We start from the raw sequence: 22,773 nt of genomic DNA, 5'->3' as shown, positions 1-22,773 counted from the left end.
GGCACATAATAACAACAACATTGTACAAAAAAAATATATTGGTCGAAGTGGAACCATTTCAGAAAGCATCATATGCTCAAGAACAAACAGTAGTCAAGAAAGAAGCTCAAGCTGATATAAAATCCTTGCGGGGTGGGGGTGTGGGGGAAGGCCCAAGGAATTAATGGAATATCAAGTGAGGTGTTTCAGGAAACAGATCCAGCCCTGGCAGAGCTCACTTGTCTGTGTAAACAAATTTGGAAGACAGCTACCTGGCTAGCTGACTGGAAGAAAGCCATATTTTTCTCATTCCAAAAACAGTGTTATTCCACAGAGTATGGAAATTATCAAATATCATTAATGTAATTTGCAAGTAAAATCTTCCTTAAGATTATTAAAAATTAATAATGGAATAGTACATAGACAAGAAACTCCCAGAAATTCAAAATGCATCAAAAGAGACTATGCAATGAGGGATAAGTAGAGAACACCAGAGAGGTGTTCATTTATGTTTTATTGACTGTTCTCATGTGTCGTCAAGTTGTCTGTGACTCATTGCAATTTATGAACAAGAGCTCTGAACTCTGCTCTATCCTAAGCCAACCTTATTGTTTCTGACACACCTAACCCCAACACCTCAGTTACTGAGTCAATCCATCTCATGCAGGGTTTTCCTCTCTTGTGCTGTGTCTTCACCCTTCCAAGCATGATGTCCCTCTCCAAGGACTGGTCCCTCCTTACAACATGTCCAAAATATGTCAGATGGAGCCTCAGAATCCTTGCCTCCAAGGAGCAGCCCGGTTTCACCCTCTCCAGGACAATCCTGTTTGTTCTTCTAGCAGTCCGCGGTATATTCAATACTCTTCTCCAGCACCACAGCTCAAAGACATCAATTCTCCTTCTATCCTCCCTAGTCATTGTCCAGCTTTCTGATGCATAGCCCGTAATTGTAAAGACAATGGCCTGGCACAGGTGCATCTTAGTCTCCAGACTGACATCCTTGCTCTTCAATACTCTGGAGAGGTCCCTAACAGCAGACTTTCCCAATTCAATTCATCTTTTAATTTCCAGGCTGCTGGTGCCAAGAGTGTTGACTGTGCAGCCAAGCAAACTAAAGCTGTGAATAATCTCAATCTCTTCACTGTCTATCATGATGCTGCCAATTGGCCCAGTGGTAAGAATCTTTCTTTTTTTTTTAATTGTAAAATAATAAAGTGTATTTTACAAACAAAATGAAAATAACACATATGGTTATTTAATAAGAACAGTTTGATTTTTAAATGACTGGTTATCAAAGTTTGTTTGACTTTCCAAGGCATTTTCACCTCCCAGAGAAACAGAATTTTACAGCCAACATTCCTACATGGCTCTGTGTACAGGTGATAATGTAACTGAGGACTTTGTATAGAATAGTCAATCAATCAATCCCAAGGAAATGAACAAATATCATCTAGTCAACGCAGGCCCAAGGAAAAGTAATATGCTATTGTTGTTGCTCTCACTGGCTGTATCCAAATCAATAAACTAACCAGCTACTTCATTCTATTACCAATCTGGATAGAGTCAATGGTACTTTCAGTGTTTATTCAATCATCTCCATCACAAGACAATGTCAAGGCATTAAGGTACACTGTTCTGTCTGTGTAGTTGTATTGAAACAGAAATTTTTAAAAAGTGTGTCATGCAGAGATGAATACAAATCCAATTACAGTGTGAATGAAAGCAATCCCCATCTTTCCACACAAATTAATCCAGGCATAGAAATTAAGCTTGTCCAGTTAAGGATGATGGTAAATGATTATTTAATAATTGAAAATGTTTCCACTTACCATTATGTGTTGTGTGGAGCTACTTGAAAAAAATCTTTCATAATTTAAAGTTATAAAATTGTTTATCAATTTGTTTGATCCACACAGTCAAATGCCTTTGCATAGTCAATGAAATACAGATAGACATTCCTCTGGTACCCTACACTTTCAGCCAAGATCCATCTAACATTAGCTATAATATCCCTAATATTCCTCTTCTAAACCCAGCCTGCACATCTGGCAGTTCTCTTTTGATGTGCTGTTCCAGTTGGTTTTGGAAAATTTTCAGCAGAATCTTGCTTGCATGTGATATTAACAATATTGTTCAAAAATCTCTGCACTCTGTTGACTATGCAGAGATATTTAACTTTGTGGATCAGAACAAATTATGGCTAACATAGAGAAGAACTGGAATCTAAGAACACTTAATAGTGCTCTTGTGAAACTTAAGCATTAACCAAGAAGCTGTGTAGGGTTTAAAAATCAGGAAAGGTGTGTGTCAGACTGTATCTTTTCTCCATACCTATTCAGTATAGAAGCTGAGGAAATTATTCAAGCAGCTAGACTGTATGAAGAAGAATGTGGCATTAGGTTGGAGGAAGACTCAACAACAACAAAATTGTGTAAATTTATACAGGTGACACAACCTTGCTTGAAGAATGTGAAGAAGACCCGAAATATTTACTGCAAAAGATCAAAGACTACAGCTTTCAATAAGGATTATAAGTCAACATCAAGAAAACAAAAATCCTGCCCATTGGATCAATAGCCAAATCCCATGATACATGGAGAAAGGATTGAAATTGCTAACTTTTTCTTTGTACGAACTGTGTTTCATTGACTACGCATAGGCATTTGACTGTGTGGATCACAACTAATTGTGGTTAACCTTGAGGAGAATGGGGATCTTATAACATTTTTATTGTGTTTATGTGAAATCGCTACCTGGACCAGGAAGCAGTCCTCAGAACAGAGCAGGGAAACACTACATGGTTCAAAATCAGGAAAGGAATGTGTCAGGGATGCGTCCTATCTCCATAGCTTTTCAATCTATATGCAGAACAGATGATTTGGAAGGCTGGGCTTTATGAGGAGGAATGTGACATCAGGATTAGAGGAAGACTTATCAACAGACCTATGTTATGCTGATGATACAACCTTGCTTGCTGAAACTTAAGAGGACATGAGGTGTTTGCTGCAGAAGGTCAAGGATTGTAGTCTTCAATATGGATTGAAATTCAACATCAAGAAGACCAAGATTCTCACCACTGGGTCAACTGGCAGCACCATGATTGATGGAGAAGAGATTGAGGTTGTTAGCAATTACAGCTTGCTCGGCTCCACAATCAACTATCTTGACACCAACAGTCAGGAAATCAAAAGATGAGTTTCATTAGGTAAATCTGTTTTCAGGGACCTTTCCAGAGTACTGAGAAGTAACGATGTCAGTCTAGAGACTAAGGTGCACCTGATCTAGGGCATGATATTTTAAATTATTTTCTATACATCTGAGAGCTGGACAATGACTAAGGATGACAGAAGAATGAATACCTTTGAGCTGTGGTCCTGAAGAAGAGTCTTGAACATACCATGGATTGCCAAGAAAACACATAGGTCTGTCTTGGAGAAGGTGAAACCAAGGTTCTCCTTGGATGCTAGGATTTCGAAGCTCTGTCTCGCACTTTGGGCATGTGGCCAGGAGGGACTGATCCTTGGAAAATGGCATCATGCTCAGACAGGTGGATGAACAGTGCAGGAGTGGAAGACCCCATATGAGATGGATTGATACAGTAACTGGGGCAATGGGGGGGTGGTGTGTTGGAGTTAGTGAGACTGGCAGGACAGGGCAGGTTGTACATAGGGTCTCTATAAGTCACAGGCGATTTGATGGCATATAACAACAACATAAACAAATTAACAGCCCTAGTAGCAGCAATAAAGAAATCAAAACATATTTCACTGGGGAAATGTGCTGTTAAGGACCCCCTTTAAAGTGCTTAAGAGCAAGAATGTCAGTGTCAAGACTAAGGTGAGGCTAATTGAGGCCATGGTACTTTCAATTGCTTTCTGTGCATTTGCAAGTTGGACAGTGAATAAAGAAGACAGAAGAAATAACCAAAGTCTTGTATGTTGGAGATGTGTATTGAGACAACAAAAAGAGTAAAGAAATCTGTCTTGGAGAAAGTGATTCTTAAAGGCAAAGGTGACAAAGGTGGTGAAAGTTCACCTCATATAATCTGGGCATATTGTCAGCAGGTGCCAGTCCTTGGAAAGCAGCGGGTCAGAGAAAGAGAAGGTGACCCTCCAGAAGAAAGACTCAGTCCATGTTAAATCTACTAAGGAAGTAACATATAATCAGGAACTAATAGTATTGAAGGAAGCATTCCAAGATACAGTGGTGACATTGGTAAATACTAGACTTAAATGACTCAATAGAATGTGGAAATTATACAACAATATCTTTAAAATTACACACAAATAAAAAATTGAAGTTATCAAAGGAAGGAGGAGGAGGAGGAGGGGGTAAAGGTAAAGGAGGAGGAAGAGGAAGAAAAGGAGGAGGAGGGACACTGGGACTATAATAGGGAGTTTGAGCATGTGGATGTTTGTGGTGGTGGCACAGGATGGGACAAGTTTCAGATCTTTGTCAATAAGTAGTTGATTTGATAGAACCCAATAACCACCACCAAGACACACTAGAATCATTAGCAATGCAAACTCACCAAATCGTGGTGCAAACAACAGAATTTGTGCGAAACACCCCGTCTATCCTAGATTAAATGTGAAGTCTGTTCTCTTTATTAGTTTTCCTCCATTTCTAGTTCTGGAACTTCAGGAGATCATGCTGTCTTGAAAGGGCCCAGCCTTGTTATGGCGAAAGGTCAAGGAAAGAAGGCCAGACCCTGAAGAGTCACCATCATCTGACTCCCCAGCCGCCTACATGGCTTCGTGAATCACGGTCAGCAGACCCCAGCCTGCAGTCGGGTCATTGGGTCCCCTGACCCTGTGGGGTGGCTTGCCGATATTTTCATCTCACCATGAGCTAATCTCTAGGACTCCCACGCTTGTCTGAGGCCTCATCATGCCTGGCCCACACCCTTATCTTGGCTCACTGACATGTAAGAAAGCTGGGGCTGGTTGGTGTTTGGACAGAGGGACCAGGGTGTGCACAGACAGGGCAGAGGTTCAGAACGAGGGTTCACACAGGAAAATTGTCTCCTGGTCAGCAAGCCCTATATACAGTGGGCCAAACAGGGGTGAGTGGAGGTACTATCTGGCAGGACTGATTTTCTAACATTCCAGGTAGAACTCATCTAGTCTGACCCCTCTCATTTTTGTGCAGTTTTCTTTTTCCAATTTTTATATATTCTTCATTGAGATGTACAGTTTACATGCAATAAAAGCAACTGACAAGGATTGGCTTGTTTTTCCTCAAAATACACAAAGGTAATGATATAATGTGAAAGCTATGCAATGATCCTGATAAATGCAAATACTTGTAGGAGGATTAAGGGTGGAACGCAACACTCCCTAATACCATCCTAGCCCTGATGGGATATAAGAGTTCCCCTCGGGTGTGGCCTGTAAGATTGCTTATCTTAGTGGAGATGAAAAGCAGAGGAAAGTCTGGGAGGGATTTGTTATTAGATTTGTATCAAAGAGAAGAGCCTTTGATATGGATTACATCTCCACATCAAGGAAACAGAAATTCTCTCCACTGGACTGATAGGCAACATCATTATAGATGAAGATTGAAACTGTCAGTGACTTGGATCCACAGTGAACACCCTTGGTACCAGCTGTCAGGAGAGCAGGAGATGTATTGCACTGGCAAAGTCAGGGACCTCTCCAAATTACTAAGGAGCAATGATGTAATTTTAAAGACTAAATGCATCTGATACAGGCCAGGGTCTTTTTTTTAATCAGGCATCCGAGAACTGTACCATGAATAAGGTGACAGAAGAATTGATTCCTTTGAGCTGTGGTGTTGGAGAAGAGTACTGAATATTCCAAGGACTGCCAAAACAACAAACAGACATGTCTTGGGGAAAGTACAGGCAGCGTGCTCCTTGAAGGAAAAGATGACAAAGTTTTGTCTAACACACTTTGGGCATGTTGCTGGACTATAGAGTCACTGACCCTCCAGCAGGTCTTCAGAGGCATTTAATCACACTTGGAGGAGATTGCCTGTCCTTCTCCCATGGAGCAGCTGGTGGCCTCGAACCACATGCCTTCGGGATTACAGCACAGCTTCTTACCACTAGGCCACCAGAGCTCGCTTGCTGGAAAGAGCTATTCCTTGAAGAGGGACATAATGCATAGAAAGGTGGAGGGTCAGCGAAAGAGAGAAAGACCCTCAACCAGATGGACTGACACAGTGACTGCAGCAATGGGCTCACGTATGTCAGAAATGATGAGGACGGCACAGGACAGAGCAAGTCAGATCTGTTGTTCATGGGGTCACTGTGAGTTATACTTGACTCAATGGCACTTAACAACAACAGCCGTAACAGGGGACCTAAGAGCAATTGATCTCAACCTTGCTTTATCCTGCAGCATCCTCGTGCTTGCCACTATATTCAAGTCCTTTATTGCAGTCACTGTTAGTCCATCTGATAGAGTATCCTCCTCTCTTTCATGAACCCTTTACCTTTCCCAGAATGGTGTCCATTCACAAGGAGTGGCTTCTTCTGACCATTGGCCCTGAATATGTGAGAAAAATGTCACATTCTTGCCTCCAAGGAATACCTTTGTTGCACTTTCTCCAAGACAGATTTGCTTGTTCTTTTCAAAGTCCACTGTATATTCAGTACTCTTCATCAGACCACAATTTAAAGGCATCAATTTTTCTCCTATCTTCTGTATTCATGCTATCAAGTGTCTTTCTCGAATGGATGATCTGGTATCAAGTATCTCTTCAAAGTGTTAAAAAGCAGGGAGCTCTGGTGGTGTAGTGGCAAGAAACTGCACTTCAATCCTGAAGGAATACAGTTTGAATCACCAGACGCTCCACAGAGACGGAGAGGCAATCTCAGCCAGTCCCTGTGCCATTCGGATCAGATTCCACAGTACACAACAAAAACCCAAAACCAAAACAACAACAACAAAGTGTTAATAAGCAATGATGTCAGTTTAAAGACTAAGGTGCTCCTGATTCATTTTTGTGTGTGTTGCAGTCAACTTGCAACTGACTCATCGCTAGCCCTCTGATGAATTTTGAGAGGTAGTAAATTGCATGGTTTCACATCTCACAGTACTGCCAAGAGAACATAGAAGTCTGTCTGAGATAGAGTGAGACCAGGTTGCTCTTTGGAAGCAGGGATTGTGAAGCTCTGTCTCACATACTTTGGGCATATTGCCAGGAGGGACCAGTCCTTGGAGAAAGACATCATGCCTTGAAAAGTAGAAGGTTAGCACAGGAGAGGAAGACCCTGGATAAGATGGATTGACATAGTGACTGGTAATTTTGGCTCAAAAAATAGGACAGGGTTCAGAGGTATTGTTCACAGGGGTCACTATGATTCTTAGATGATTTGACAGCACATAAGGCCAACAAATTGTATGGAAGGAGATTGCCCATCCTTCTCTCATGGAGCAGCTGGTGGATTCAAACTGCACACCTTTTAGATTGCAGTGCAGCTTCTTGCCATTGGGCCACCTGAACTCTCTGCTTCTGATCCAAGTCATGGCATTGTCAATTGCTTCCTATGAATCTGAAAGTTGGATAATGAATAAAGATTATGGAAAAAGAATCAGTGCCCTGGAATTGTGGTGGTATAGAAGAGTACTGTGAGTCCCACAGACTGTTAAAAAATAAACAGGTTTCTCTTGGTAGAAGTGGACATGCTGTCTGCAGGAGCCAGTCTTTAGAAAAATGCTGGGAAAGGTGGAGGGTCAGAGAAAGAGAGGAAGACTCTCAACAAGGTAGACCGACGCAGTGGCAATAACCATGGGCTTGAGCATCTCAGAGATCAGAGGATGGTGCAGGAAAGGACTAAATTCAGATCTGTTGTTCATAGGGCCACTGTGTGTCCTAGTAGACGGACACCTATCACCACCAACAACAACTTCCACATGCACATGAAACATTTGGAAGTGTGGCGTCAGGATTGGTGGAAGCTGCATTATGCAGATGACACAACCCTGTTTGCTGAAACTGAGGGTCAGGAGTGCAGCCTTCAGTATGGACTGAGGCTCAATGTTAAGAAGACAAAGATTCTCACCACTGGACCAATTGGTAGCATCAGTATGGATGGTGAAGAGATTGAGATTGTTAACAACTTTAGTCTATTTGGCTCCACGGTCAACACTCTTGGCACCAGTAGCCAGGAAATAAAAAAACGTATTGCGATGGGAAAGTCTGCTGTTAGGGACCTCTCCAGGGTACTGAAGAGCAATGGTGTCTCTCTGGAGACTAAGATACGTCTGATACAGGCTATGGTCTTTGCAATCACTTGTTATGCATCAGAGAGTTGGACAATGACTAGGGAGGATAGAAGGAGAATTGATGCCTTTGAGCTGTGGTGCTGGAGAAGAATAAGGAATGTACCCTGTACTGCCAAGAAAACAAACAGATTCATCCTTGGAGGCAAGGATTCTGAGGCTCTGTCTGACATACTTTGGACATGTTGTAAAGAGGGAGAGGTCCTTGGAGAGGGACATCATGCTTGGGAGGGTAGAGGGATGGCGCAGAAAGGGAAGACCCTCTATGAGGTGGATTGATTCAGTGACTGGGGTAATTGGGATGGGAGTGTCAGAGGCAGTGTGATTGGCACAGGATAGAACAGGGTTTAGGGCTATTGTACATAGGGTTGCTATGAGTCACAAGCCACTCGACGGCACATAACAACAACAACATGGCTTGAGTCAGGAAGCTCTGGTGGCTTAGTTGTAATAAGTAACGTTGTTGACCCAAAGGCACGTCGTTCAAATCCACCACTTGCGACATGGGAGAAAGATGAGCAAACCAACATATGAACAAAGATGGCCTAATTCTAAAATCTGTATCTTTAAGGACCAAGCTGTCCTGTCTTCTCATTGTCCAGATGAAAATATAGAGGAGCCATTTGACCAACACAAGTCATGACAGTGCAAGAGCTCAGACCCCGAGCCTAGATTGTGGTCTCCTTTAGAGTGAGGTCCAGACCCCAGAGGTGGTTGTGTTTGACATCAATGCCAAAGTCAAACACAACCATATTATTTATTAAACATTTACAGAAAGCCAGCTCAGAGACAGACCTGGTTGCACCAGCAAGCAAGTATGCTTGGTTCTGTGAGAATAATCACTGGATAAACAAACAAACAACCAGAAACAAAACCCCCACAACAAACAAAAATAGTTATGGAAAGTAGAGAACTGGTGGCCTCGTGGGTAAGGAGTTGCACTAGCAGCTCCAAGGCAGGCAGTTTGAATCCACCAGCTGCTCTGAAAGAAGAAGAGAGATGAGGAACTTTCTGTGCAAATACGGCCTCTGGAGGGCCAACTATGCATCGTTTCCAAACTCAAAGGCACACAACAACAACAACAACAACAAACTTACTACATTTGATGATTTTATAACTCCAAAGTTAAGGTTCTCATGAAATTCATTTTTATAGAATGTTATCCTATATATCATGATATTCATCATGCAGTGCTAAAACGAACTTATACCCTTTTTTGACAAAGAAAATGACGCCTCGAGAGGCTAAGTAAGGTCATGAACTCTTTTTTTTTACTTTTTAAAATTAATTTTAATGAAAGTTTACAGAGACTTAGAGTTTCCAGTCATTCATTACTGCACTTTTCTCTCTGTCCACCCCTTGTCCCCCCTAATTCCATATCTTTTTTAGAATGGGGTGGTCTATCCATGCACACTCGAACAATTGTGGCACAGACAACATGAATACCATCTCTCCCGCTGTACTTCTACACTTCCCAACCTCTGAAGTTCGGTTAGGATCCTGTGACTCGTTGTAGAGTATACAGGGAAGGAATATGTCACTGGAAGAGAAGGCAGTTAAGAGCCCATGTACCTCCTCTCACTTTCTCTTCTTTCCTATTGTGGTGACCTTAGAGGCTATGTGTTCCAGATGGGTCAGCTACCAGACAAAAGAGAACTTTTGATTCTCACCAGATGTCACAGGAGTAAGAGATTAACCTTTTGTGTAAGTAACTGAAATGTCAAAGAATGGTCTCTTGTAGTAGCTAAGCATTAGTTATGATGATGATTAATACAGTAAGAGTAACAATAATCTAATGTATGTTGTTGTGTACCACAGAGTCAGAACGGACCCAGAGCTGACCCTCCGGAGGATTTTTCAAAGGCAGTTAATTGCATGGGAGGAGACTGCCCATCCTTCTCCTGCATAACAGACGGTGGCCTCAAATTTCATGTCTTCAGGATTGCAGTGCAGCTTCTTACCACTAGGCCACCAGAGCTCATAGTATATAATGTATACTATGTGCTTTAGTTTGCTTGGCTCCACAATGAATACTCTTGGTACCAGCAGTCAGGAAATCAAAAGACGAATGGGATTGGGAAGCCGGCTGTCAGAAACCTCTCCAAAGTATTGAAGAGCAATGATGTCAGTCTAGAGACTAAGGTCATGGTCTTTACAATTATGTGCTATGAATAAAAAAGCTGGACAATGATTAGGGACGATAGGAGGAAAATTGACCCCTTTGAGCTGTGGTGCTGAAGAAGCGTACTGAATATACCATTGACTGCTAGAACAAACAGGTTTTTCTAGAGAGGGTGAAACCAGGCTGCTCCTTGGAGACAAGAATTCTGAAGCTTCATCTGATCTACTTTGTACATGTTGTAAGGAGGGACTAGTCCTTGGGGAGGGATATCTTGCTTGGGAGTGTGTAGAGGGATAGAACAAGAAAGGAAGACTTTGGATGAGATGGACTGACTCAGTGACTAGCATAAAGCAGGTAGGTATGTCAGAGACAGTGAGATTGGCACAGGATAGAGCAGGATTTAGGGCTGTTGTACACACAGTCGCTACGATTCACAGGTGACTCGATAGCACATAACAACAACAACAATATGCCAATTGGAGGATTGGAGGAAGAATCAACAGCAACCTGTGTTATGCAGATGATACAACCTTGCTTGCCAAAACAGAGGAGGACCTGAGGCATCTGCTGCAGAAGGGCAAGGACTGAAGTCTTTAATATGGACTGAAGCTCAACATCAAGAAAACAAAGATTTTTTTCAACACTGGGCCAATTGGCAGCATCATCATAGATGATAAAGAAATTGAGATTGTTAAAAGCTTCCATTTGCTTGGTTCTACAATCAACACTTTTGGTACCAGCAACCAGGAAATCAAAAGATGAAATGTACTGGGAAAATCTACTGTCAGAAACCTTTCCAGAATACTGAAGAGCAACGATGCCAGTCTGGAGACTAAGGTGCACCTAATTTAGGCCATAGTCTTCACAATTACCTGCTATGCCTCAGAAAGCTGGACAATGATTAGGGATGATAGAAGGAGAACTGATGCCTTTGAGTTGTGGTGCTGGAGAAGAGTATTAAATATCCCATGGGCTGCTAGGAGAATAAACTGGGCTGCTTCTTGGAGACCCGGATTCTGAAGCTCCATCTGATATACTTTGGGCATGTTCCAAGGAGGGACAGTCCCTGGAGAGGGGCATCATGCGTGGGAGGGTGAAGGGACAGTACAGGAGAGGAAGATAATGGATGATATGTATTGAACTCAGGGACTGGGATAATGGGAATGGGTGTGTTGGAGGCAATGAGGTTGGCTCAGGATAGAGCAGGGTTCAGAGCGGTTATACATAGGGTTGCTATGGGTCACAAGCAACTCGATGGCACTTAACAATAATACCAACTACAACAACAACAACAACATGTGCCAAGTGATTCCTCGAGTGGTTCAAGTTGTCAACACATTCAGCCACTCTCTCAGTTTCTTAATGCTGCTGTAACAAGAACACTACAAGGGGGTGGATTTAATGAACAGAAATGACTTTTTTTTCCCGTTTGGGAGGCTAAATCCAAACTTACAGTCTGGATTTTAAGGTAACAGCCCTAAGAGAAAGCTACCTCTCTGTGTCAGCTGTGGGGAAAGATCTGTCTCTTTTCTGCTTCTATTCTTCAAGTCATTAGTGATCTTCATGGGATGTGGCATCTATTATCCTCCATCTAGTTTTATTTGCTTCTTTGTATAATCTACTCTCTTTTTTTTAATTTAGTTTGTTTATTTTTCATTTCAATGAACATCTACAGAGATTTTGGAATTCCATTCATTCATTGCTGCACCCTTCTCCCCGCACAAACCCCTGCCCCCCCCCCATTTGCTCCTCTCCTTGAAAAGCAAAAGAAAAACTCCCTCATTGGTACACAATCCCCCCGCACCTCCCCAAACCCCACGCCCTACCCCCAAATATAATCCACTCTGAAACCCTCATTGTGTACTCCTACGATAAAAATAATGCCCTAAAATATAATACTTTTAGACTATTCTCTCCCCCATAGACTTCAATTCCGTAAACATATTTCATCCAGTTTTTCTCAGTCTTACCCCCACCCCAATGCCAGCCTCATTCTACAACAGTGGCACCATATACCATTTGTCCCTTTGTGACTGAGATACCTCACTCAGCATAATGTCCTCCAGGGTCACCCATTTTGAATAATATTGCATGAGTTCCTTGTTTTTCAATGCAGCATAGTGTTCCATTGTGCGAATATACCACAGCTTCTCTACCCATTCATTTGTTGATGGGCATTTAGGTTGTTTCCAACTCCTTGCTATTGTAAACAAAGCTGTGATAAACATGGGTATACATATATCTACTTGGATGTCATTTATGGTCTCTTTAGGGTATATTCCCAGTAGTGGAATTGCTGGGTCAAATGGTATCTTTATTTGCAACTTTTTGAGAAAGCGCCACAATGCTTTCCACAGTGGTTGCACCATTTTACACTCCCACCAACAGTGAATAAGGGTTCCAGTCTCTCCTAATCTACTCTTTCATATCTCAAAAGTGATTGACTTCCATGGGTATGGCTTCATTAAGACAACAGAGGAAAGTCTATTTCCAAGTATAGGGTTTGGATTTACATTATATTTTGGGAGGAACACATATTAACCCATAACAGGTACTAACAGAAAGGTTGATGGTTTGAGTCCATCGAGAGATGCCTCAGAAGGAAGAATTAATGTTCTATTTCAGAAAAACCAACTGTTGAAAATCCTGTGAAGCACTACTTTGGCAGCCAAGGATTTTTCATGAATAAAAGTTGATTTAATATCAGCTGGCTGATTATATACCAGGCAATGTGCTAAGTATTCTACATCTGTTGATTTCAGTAACTTATATATGATTCCTTGGAAAGGGCATTATGCTTGGAAAGGTGAAGGGTCACTGAAGGAGAGGAAGACCTTCAACAAAATGAATTGATACGGCATCTGTGACAATGGACTCAAATGTGTCTGAGATGATAATGATGGCAAAAGACAGGACAGAGTTCAGATCTATTGTTCATAGGGTCACTATGACTTGGACTTGACAGCACAACAAAAATATACATTCATGAGTCATTCCTACTATATGGTCTCAAATTGTCTCTGGATTTGTTAAAGAACACAGGGGATAAAAAAAGATAGACAGATGATAGATAGATAGATAGATAGATAGATAGATAGATAGATAGATAGATAGATAGATAGATGATAGATGGATAGATAGATGCTCTAGAGCTAAGTAATCCCATTACTAGAGAAATTACAAACAGTGGCATAAACCTGAAAAGTACCTGTTCCTGGCAATGTGAGTATCATGTCACTAAATAGAACATGCACTCATTTCACCAAGAATCACAGAGCTCAGACAGGAAGTAAAAAGGAACAAATGAGAAGAAAAGTTACCCTAAAGATGGAATCCACTGCTGCTCGTGGATAAATAAATTCAGGTGCCAAACAAAGGTCTTGCTGGGTGACTTTGATATAAAGAAAACACTTCCTGGTATCAGATATCCTGTAAAAGTAAACCCTTGCATTTTTGTTGCCCCCAAGGTGAAACGTAGTATCCAGGGACCCTGATTAAGTTCAAGTTCATGAGTTGGTTGAGGTTTTGGAGTAGGAGATGTGTGATGCCAGTATTAACAAATGAGAGAGAGTTAGTCAACCAGAGAAGGAAATCCAAGGCACTGGATTGTCAGAGTGCTTGTCACGTCTAAAAATTGTCCCAGAGCTCAGTGAGTTGAAAGATGAGTGACGCTAGAGACGTATGTGGTGACCGTATGTGGTGACCATACCATGACGAAGGCTAGTCTTGGTCCATTGTATCCTGGATCTCACAAGTGAGTGGCTCTTACCTAAGGTTATCTTAAGAGGTGTGTTCTCTCTCTCTCTCTCTCAATATTTATTTTATTATTTTTGTGTGTGCCCCATCAAATCGGATCTGACTGGTACTGGAGGAGATTGTCCCTCCTTCTCCGGCAGAGCATCTGGTGGATTCAAACCATGTACCTCTGGGATTGCAGTGCAGCTTCTTGCCACTAGGCCACCAGAGCTCCCCTAGGAGGTCCTCTCTTTTGCAGTTATAATCCAAACCTTCCAAGCTCAGCTTCCTGTCATCCACCCTGTTATCCATCACTCAGTGATGCAGCAGTCAAGAAATCAAAAGCCATCTTGCATTAGGCAAATCAGCAGTCAAGGACCTTTCCAAAGTGCTTAAGAGCAAGGATGTCAAGTTTAAGACTAAGGTGTACCTGGCCTAAGCCTCAGCATTTTCAATAGTTTAATATACATGTGAAAGCTGGACAATGAATAGGAAAGACTGAAGAAGAATTGATATATTTGAATTGTGTTGTTGGTAACGAGTACTGAATATGCTATCGATTGATGAAAGAACAAATCTGTCTTAGAGGAAGTGCAACCAAGGGCTGCTTTGAGGCCAGGATGGTGAAACTTTGTCTCACTTAGTGTGGGTATATTGCCAGAAAAGGTCAGTCCTTAGAAAAAGCTATCACACTTGGAAAAGCTAAGGGTTAGAGATAGAGAAGTCCCTCAAAGAGATGGATTGGCACAGTGACTGACTACAAAAGGCTTGAACCTTGCAGATATCATGAAAACGGCACAGGATGGGGCCAAATTTCAATCTATTGTTCATAGAGTCACTATGAGTTATATATAGTCAGTTCAACAGGTTTTCTCAGGTTCTTGTTGTTAGGTGCTGTCAAATTTACTATGACTCATAGCGACCCTATAAACAACAGATTTGAGCCCTGTCCTATCTATGCCATCCTAACATGACACCCTCAAACTCATTGCTGGAGTCACAATGTCGATCCATGTGGTTGAGGGCTTATCTATCCTTTGCCATCCCTCCACCTTCCCAAGCATGATGTCTCTCTCCAAAGAATAGTCTCTTCTAGCAACACGTCATAAGTATGTGAGATGAAACGTCATCATCTTTGCCTCCAAGCAGCACACTTTGGTTGCACCTTCTCTGAGACCTGTTTGTTCTTTTGACAGTCGTTGGGATGTTCAGTGCTCTTCTCCAACACCACAGTTCAAAGGTATCAATTCTTCTTCTGTCATCCTTATTCATTATCCAGCTCTCGGTTGCGTAGCAAGTGATCGGAATGACCATGGCCTAAATCAGATGCACCTTAGTCCTCAAACTGACATCATTGCTCCTCAATAATTTGAAGAGGTTTCTGACTACAGATTTACCCAGTGGTGATATTTTGGTTCCTATCTTCTCATTTCATTGTTTCTTCTTTAGTTGTGAATTTTGGCAGTGAAAAAAAAAATAAAAAGATTATTTACTCTTCCTTTCACTTAACAGAATTTCTTTCACCTTTCATATCTCCAGTAGGAGGTCTTCAACGTCATTCACACTAAGAAAACTGAGGCTTAGAGCAGTGAGGGACAGAGCATTGTGTTTGGCTAGATCCGAGACCGTTACCACACACAACTATGGCTGTACCAGCTGGTAAAATATTGAGGTGCACCTGCTGTTCATTGCTGTCAATTTGGTTCTGACTCATAGGGACCCTATTTCCGTACTTGTTGCTAGTTAGCTGCTACCCTGACTCTCTTATCTGTATGCCTATCCTGTTATCCCCAATCTAAAAGTATGATACCAAGTACAGCAAGCCATCTTGACCCCTCTCTAAAGCTATGCTATTGTTAGACGCTATCAAGTTGAGTACAACTTATAGCAACACCATGAACAAGAGATCTGAACCCTGTTCTATCCTGTGCCATCCTCACACTTCCTGACACACAAGAGCCCACTGCGGCAGTTACCACATCAATTCACCTGGCTGAGGGTTTTCCTCTCTTTCACTGACCCTCTATCCTTTCCAGCATCATGTCCCTCTCCAAGGAATAGGCCCTCCTAGCAACATGTCTATAGTATGCGAGGTGAAGCCTCATTAATCTTGCCTCCAAAGAGCACTCCGGCTGCACCCTCTCCAAGATCTATTTGTTTGTTCTTCTGGCTGTCCGTGGGATGTTCAGTGTTCTTCTTCATTACCGCAGATCAAAGGCATCAATTCTTCTGTCATCCTTATTCACTGTACAACTCTCAGATGCACAGCAAGTTATTGGAAAGATTGTGGCCTAATCAGATGCACCTTAGTCCTCAAACTAGCATCATTGCTCCTCAATAATTTGGAGAGGTTCCTAACTGCAGAATTTCCCAATGCAATACATTTCCTTATTTCCTGACTGCTAGTACTAAGGGTGTTAATTGTGAAGTCAAGCAAGATGAAGTTGTTGACAGTTTCAGTCTCTTCTTCATCCATGGTGATGTTGCCTATAGGTCCAGTGATACGAATCTTTGTTTTCTTGACATTGAAATGCAATTCATATCAAAGGCTGTGTTCTTTGACCTTCTGCAACAAGTGCTTCAAGTTTTCCTCACTTTCAGGAAGCAAAATTGTGTCATCTGCATAAAGTAGGTTATTGATGAGTCTCCCTCCAATCTTGATGCCACATTCCTCTTTATAGAGTCCAGTTTCTTGAATAATTTGCTCAGAATACAGATTAAATAGGTATGGAGAGACAATCTAACTTTAACACACTCCCTTCTTAATTTTAAACTATGCAGTTGTTCCCCTGCTCTGTTCGCACAACAGCTTCCTGATCCAGATATAGGTCTCACATGAGCACTATTAAGTGCTCTGGGACTCCCATTCTTCTCAATGTCAGTCCCAACTTTGTTATGATCTGCACAGGCAAGAGAGCTGCCAGAATTTTAAGCAGGATTTAGAAGAGGTCGTGGTACCAGGGATATCATTGCTTATATCAGATGGATCCTGGCTGAAAGTAAAGAAAACTAGAAGAATGTCTCTAAAGCTGTAGTTGGTTGAAAATATCAGTTAATTTTGAGTAATTCCTTTAGTTATGTGACTGATACAGCAACATCATGCTAGACAGATATAAGATTGAAGTTGTCAATGATTTCCTTTTACTTGGATCCCAATCAACACCCATGGTAACAACAGTTAAGAAATTAAAAACAGAAAATGTGTTGCATTGGGAAAAATGTGCTGTCAAGGGTCTCTCCAAAGTGCTACAAAGCAATCATGTCCATTTAAAGACTGAGATGCTTGTGAGGAAAACTATGCTATTTTCAATTGTTTCCTATGCATCTGAAAGTTGGACAATGAATAATGGTGACCGAAGGACTGATGTCTCTTTGAGTTGTGGTGTTGGAGAAGAGTCCTGAGTATCCTGCGGACTGCCAAAAGCACAGACAAGTCTATCTTGGAGGAAGTGCAACCAAAATGCTCCCCAGAGGCAAGAAGGGTAAAACTTCACCTCACATACTTTGGACGTGTTGTCAGGAAAGCTAGTCCTTGGGAAGAAGGCATCTTTCTGGGAAAGGGAAAGTGAAGGGAGAGTCAGAGGAAGAAAGACTTTCAACCAGATTGGTGGACACAGTGTCTGTACCAACAGGCTCAAGAATAACAGAGATCATGAGGATGGTATAGGACAGGGCAAGCTTTAACTCTCTCATTCACTATGAGTTGTAGTTGACTTGATGGCAAATAACAACAATATGTTACGGAGCTCTGGTGGCTTAGTGGTAAGAATATGTAATGTAATCCTGAAGGCACACAGTTCTAATCTACCAGTTGTTCCAAGAGAGAAAGATGGGCAATCTCCTCCCGTGTGATTAACTGTCCTCTAAAAACCTGCCACAGGGTCAGCTGTGTGTTGGTTATGACTCAAAGGTACACAATAACAACAACAACAATATATGGCTGTTGGATGTCCAAGCTGGGATTTGAACCCATGTCTAGATATTTTTACTGGAAATGCTCTTTCTACCCCCTGAGCGCCTTCACCCCCAGAACAGATGGGTCCTGGTCCGGCTGCCCTCTGCACACGCCATGGCTCCTACCATCAGGCCTAGAGGCCGAGAGCTCAGCTTTGGCAGCTAGATATTGAGAAGGGCACTAAAAATCTGGAAAAAAAATGTCCTTGGTCTTGGATTTCCAGCTATAAAAACTACAAAAAAGAAAAAAATAAAAAAGATTTATGTTCTTATAAGCCACCCAGGTGGTGATATTTTATTGTGGCAGCTCCAAGGAACCAATATCAATGACAGTGATGGTGACAACGGCAGTCAAAATAAAGGTGGTGACAGCCCACGAGCAAGGCAGCCTCAGCTTCCTTTTCCCGTGAGCAGCAGCAGGTAATCTCCCAAAATGGTTCACTACTCGCTTGACCCAGAAAATCCCACAAAATCATGCAAATCAAGAGGCTCAAATCTCCGGGTCCATTTTAAGAACACCCGAGAAACTGCCCAGGCCATGAAGGGTATGTATATGCGAAAGCCACCAAGTACCTGAAATATGTCACTTTGCAAACACAGTGTGTGCCCTTCTGACATTAGAGTGGTAGAGTCGGTAGGTGTGCCCAGGCCAAACAGTGTGGTTGGACACAGGGTCGGTGGCCCAAAAAGAGTGCTGAGTTTTTGCTGCATATGCTTAAAAACGCCGAAAGTAATGCTGAACTTAAGGGTTAGACCTTGATTCTCTGGTCATTGAGTGTATCCAGGTGAACAAAGCTCCCAAGATGTGTCACCGCACGTACAGAGCTCAATGGTCGGATTAACCCCCACATGAGCTCCCCCTGCCATACTGAGATGATCCTTACTGAAAAAGGAACAGATTGTTCCTAAACCAGAAGAGGAGGTTGCCCAGAAGAAGAAGCTATCCCAGAAGAAACCGAAGAAACAAAAACTTACAGCTCGAGAATAAATATGTCACCAAATAAAATGAAAATAAAAAAAAAGAAAAGAAAGGCAGCCTGAGAAGACAACCTGTTGCTGTGGCACGAACTACATTTTGACTTACAGGAACTCCAAAGAGTGTTCGAGGCTATGACCTTTCAGAATCATAGCCCCACCGAGGTCTTCTGAGGTTCCTCTGAGTGTGAACTGCCAATATTTTGGTTAACAGTCGAGTACTTAACTATGTGTATCACGCAGGGACTCCAGGGGAGGGTCAAGTTGAAGGGTGAAGACCCACAAAACCTGATAGACCAACAGAGAGCATGTGGGGACGGCACTGGGAGCTGCGTTTGTCCAGGAGACGACTTTCTGGAAGGTGAGAGCGCCATGTTTATTATGTGTCCTCTGTGGGCCACACTCTGCGCTAGGCACCTCATAGAAGTGGCTTACCCAAATACTGTGACTGCTTTTAAAAGAAAGAATTGTCATTTTACTTGTATCCATTATCAACACTTGTGGTAGCAGCAGTCAAGAAATCAAAAGTACTTCGCATAGGGAAAAATCTGCTGTCAAGAACCCCTTTTAAGTGCTAAAGAATAACGACATCAGTTTAAAGTCCAAAGAGTGACCAACCCAGGCTGTGGTATTTACAATTGTTTCACATGTGTTTTAAGAGAGTTTTTCTTTCATTTATCAAGGAGAAAAGTGATTTTGGGGGGAGGGGGTGGGCAGGGAGCAAAGTGCAACAATGAATGACTGGAAACCCTAAGTCTCTGTAAACTTCCATTAAAATGAATTTAAAAAAAACCACAATGTGAATGAAGAATAGCGTGAAACAATGTACACAAACTTTGTAAGCAAAACAATATAAAAGAAAAATTTTAAAAAGATAATTGGATCGCAAATAAGGAAGACTGAAGAAGAGCTGGTGCCTTTATGTTTAGTTCGATGTTGGTGAGGAGTATTGAATAGGCTTCTGGAAGAACAAACAAATCAGTCTTGGAGAAAATGCAATCAAGGTGCTCCTTGGAGGCAAAGATGGCTAAGACTTTGTCTTGCTTACTTTGGCCATGTTTTGAGGAGGAACCAGTCCTTGGAAAAGGACATAATGTTTGGAAGAGTAGAGGATTGGCAGAGGAGAGGAAGACATTCAGCAAGAGATGGGTCGGCACAGTGTTTACAGCGATGACTTGAGCATGGCCGAGACTGTGAAGATGGGCAGGGTCAGCCGAGACTTTGTGCACAGTTACGATGAGTGGGCGGTGACTTCAGGGCACCCAACAATGACAATTTGACAGATGGGGGATTACGGACCAGTTAAGGGGACCCACTGTTCAGGTCCACTTTATCAACAAGCGAGGAACCCAGCAAACAGGCATGAGGAACGTGCTGGGCTTATGTCCTTCTCCCTCTAATCCCTGAGCTCCTAGCACCGAGAAGACGACAAGCAGCTGGAGCGCCCACACTTGTGCTTTTAGTTAATATTCACTCCTGTTTCCCTGTCCACACCATCCGCTCCTGGCTTAAGTGGGCTGTGTGGTCATTGCTCGTCTCTGCTGCCAGAGCTCCAAGCTCAGGCCACACATCTGGGAGTCTGGACGCCACCCTTCCTCAAACCAGATGTTAGGGGGCAGAAAGCCTGGGCAGGGGACTGGGGCTGACCCACTCCTGTTTGTCTCTTCTCTGGAAATCCTCTTTCCTTCCCTGCCAAGGGAAGGAGCCGTTTTGAACCCTGTCGGATTTTCTGGGCTACTCCTTGGCCCCCTCCCATTGTGCTGTGAAGTTGAGGCTGCGCACCTAGCGAGAGCAGAGTTAGGGGAGTCTCCCAGGACCCAGAAGCCAGCCTGAGAATGGATGGGGCAGAGAAGAGAAAGAGGTAAACAGAAAAGATGGAATGGGTGGGAGAGGAGGAGAGAGAAGAAAAGCAATTGGGGAGAAGATTGGAAGGGAGAGAGAGGAGCTGATAGAAGTAAGAGAAGGAGAGACTGAAAAGGGATAAGGAGAGAGAAATGAGAGGGAAAGAGAGCAGGGACGAGGGAGATGTGAGAAGGTTGTTTGAGAGGAGAGACGATCCAAAAGCAGGAGAGAGGGAAACCGAATAAAACAGAGAAGGGCTGGGGGATACTGAAAACGGAGACAGAGAAGTATAGAGAAGGAGATGAGGAAGGTGGTGGTGGTTGTCCTTTGAAGCCATGATGTCGACTCTGACTCACAGTGACTCTATGAACAACAGATGAAAACTTGCCCTAAGCCTCTCCGTCCTCGTGGTCTCCGTCATGTGCAAGCCATTGCTGGGTTAAGAGTCCCTGCACCAATCCATTGTGTTGAGGATCTTCCTCTCTTTCCTTGACCTTCTTTTCTAAGCGGAGGAGGAAGGGTCAAAAGACAGAGCTCTGGTGGCCTACTGGCAAGAAGCTGTGCTATAATCCTGAAGGCACACAGTTCGAGGCCACCAGCTGCTCCACAGGAGAAGGATGGGCAATCTCCTCCTGTGCGATTAACTGTCTCTGAAAACCTGCTGGAGGGTCAGCTATGGCTCAGTTCTGACTCGATGGTGAACAACAAAAATAACAATAACAACAACACTCTAACCATATGCAAACCTTCTTAGAAAGCAGTTTTATAAAGGAATAGAAAGGAGGAGGAATGAGCAGAGGGCAAGGAATTGGCGATGTACACCTAAGTTTTAAAGTCAAGCACAATATTGACTCCTGAAAGGAATTGCTCAGTGTCCTTACCTGTATGTACATTAATTGAGAGTTACTACTGAGGACTTGTGGGAGCTCTGGTGGCCTGGTGGTGCGGAGTTGTGCTGCCAACCCAAAGGGATGCAATTCGAATTCACCAGCTGCTCCACTCAAAAAAAGAACATCAATCTCCTGTTTTTTTTGTTTTGTTTTATTAATTGATTTTAATGAAGTTTACAGAGACTTTGGATTTCCATTAATTCATTGTTGTACTTTTCTCCCTTCCCAACCCTTCCCCCCCCATTAGCTTTTCTCTTTAAAAAGTAAAAGAAAAATTTCTTTCATTGTTATTCAAACCCTCCACCCAAATCCACTCCACTAGGAAGCCTTCGTTCTGGACTCCTGTCATAAGCAATCTCTTCTCAATGCGATTTACTGCCTCCGAAAACCTGCTGGAGGGCCAGCTGACTCGGTTCTAAGCAGATAACATACAACAACAAAACAGCAACACTGAGGGCTGTGTGAGAATTGAATGGGATGTAATGTTTCAAAGCCATTGCATTGTCCCCACTCATAGTGAGCCTCGGAGGCTGTAAACCTTTATGGAGTGAGACTTTTCATCTTCCTCCTGGGGAGCAGCTGGTGGAGTCAAACGGCCAACCTTTTAGACTGCAGTCTGATTCGCAGGCTCGACACTACCACGGCTCCTTGGATGTGATGGGCTTGGTAAACCGTCCACTTCTGCCTGAGGACCAGCTTTGCTATCACACACTGAGAAAAGAAAAGGGAGCCCTTTGGATGCGAAGACTTGATCAGATGGAAAGGGGCGTCCAAGTGAGCTTCACACAACGTTGCCTAATATTTCCAGCTAAGTTAGCTGGGTGACCCCAAGAGAGTTACTTTTTCTCTCTGGAACTCTTCAGAATCGTGCACAGAAAACCCATCCATCCTAAAGCAGTGTCTATCCAGCTGATTCCCACAAATGGGAACTCTATGTGTGTCAGACCGTCACCGTGTCCCACACGGCTTTCAAAGTGGGGAACGTCAGAGCAGACCGCCAGGCCTCGGGGTGGCTCTGAGCAAC

At 42.8% G+C, this 22,773-nt stretch overlaps 1 protein-coding gene and 1 pseudogene across 2 annotated transcripts in view; one reads left to right on the top strand and one right to left on the bottom strand.

Moving 5' to 3' along the window:
- Positions 1-22,773, bottom strand: part of SYN3 (synapsin III) — a 785,331-nt gene that overhangs the window by 327,718 nt on the left and 434,840 nt on the right. The window lies entirely within an intron of this gene.
- Positions 18,476-19,030, top strand: LOC102871552 (annotated as a pseudogene).

Source organism: Elephantulus edwardii, unplaced genomic scaffold (genome assembly GCF_000299155.1).
Source record: "Elephantulus edwardii isolate Elephantulus edwardi_28Jun2011 unplaced genomic scaffold, EleEdw1.0 scaffold00211, whole genome shotgun sequence".
Classification (NCBI taxonomy): domain Eukaryota; kingdom Metazoa; phylum Chordata; class Mammalia; order Macroscelidea; family Macroscelididae; genus Elephantulus; species Elephantulus edwardii.
This window is presented reverse-complemented; position numbering and strand designations above follow the sequence as displayed.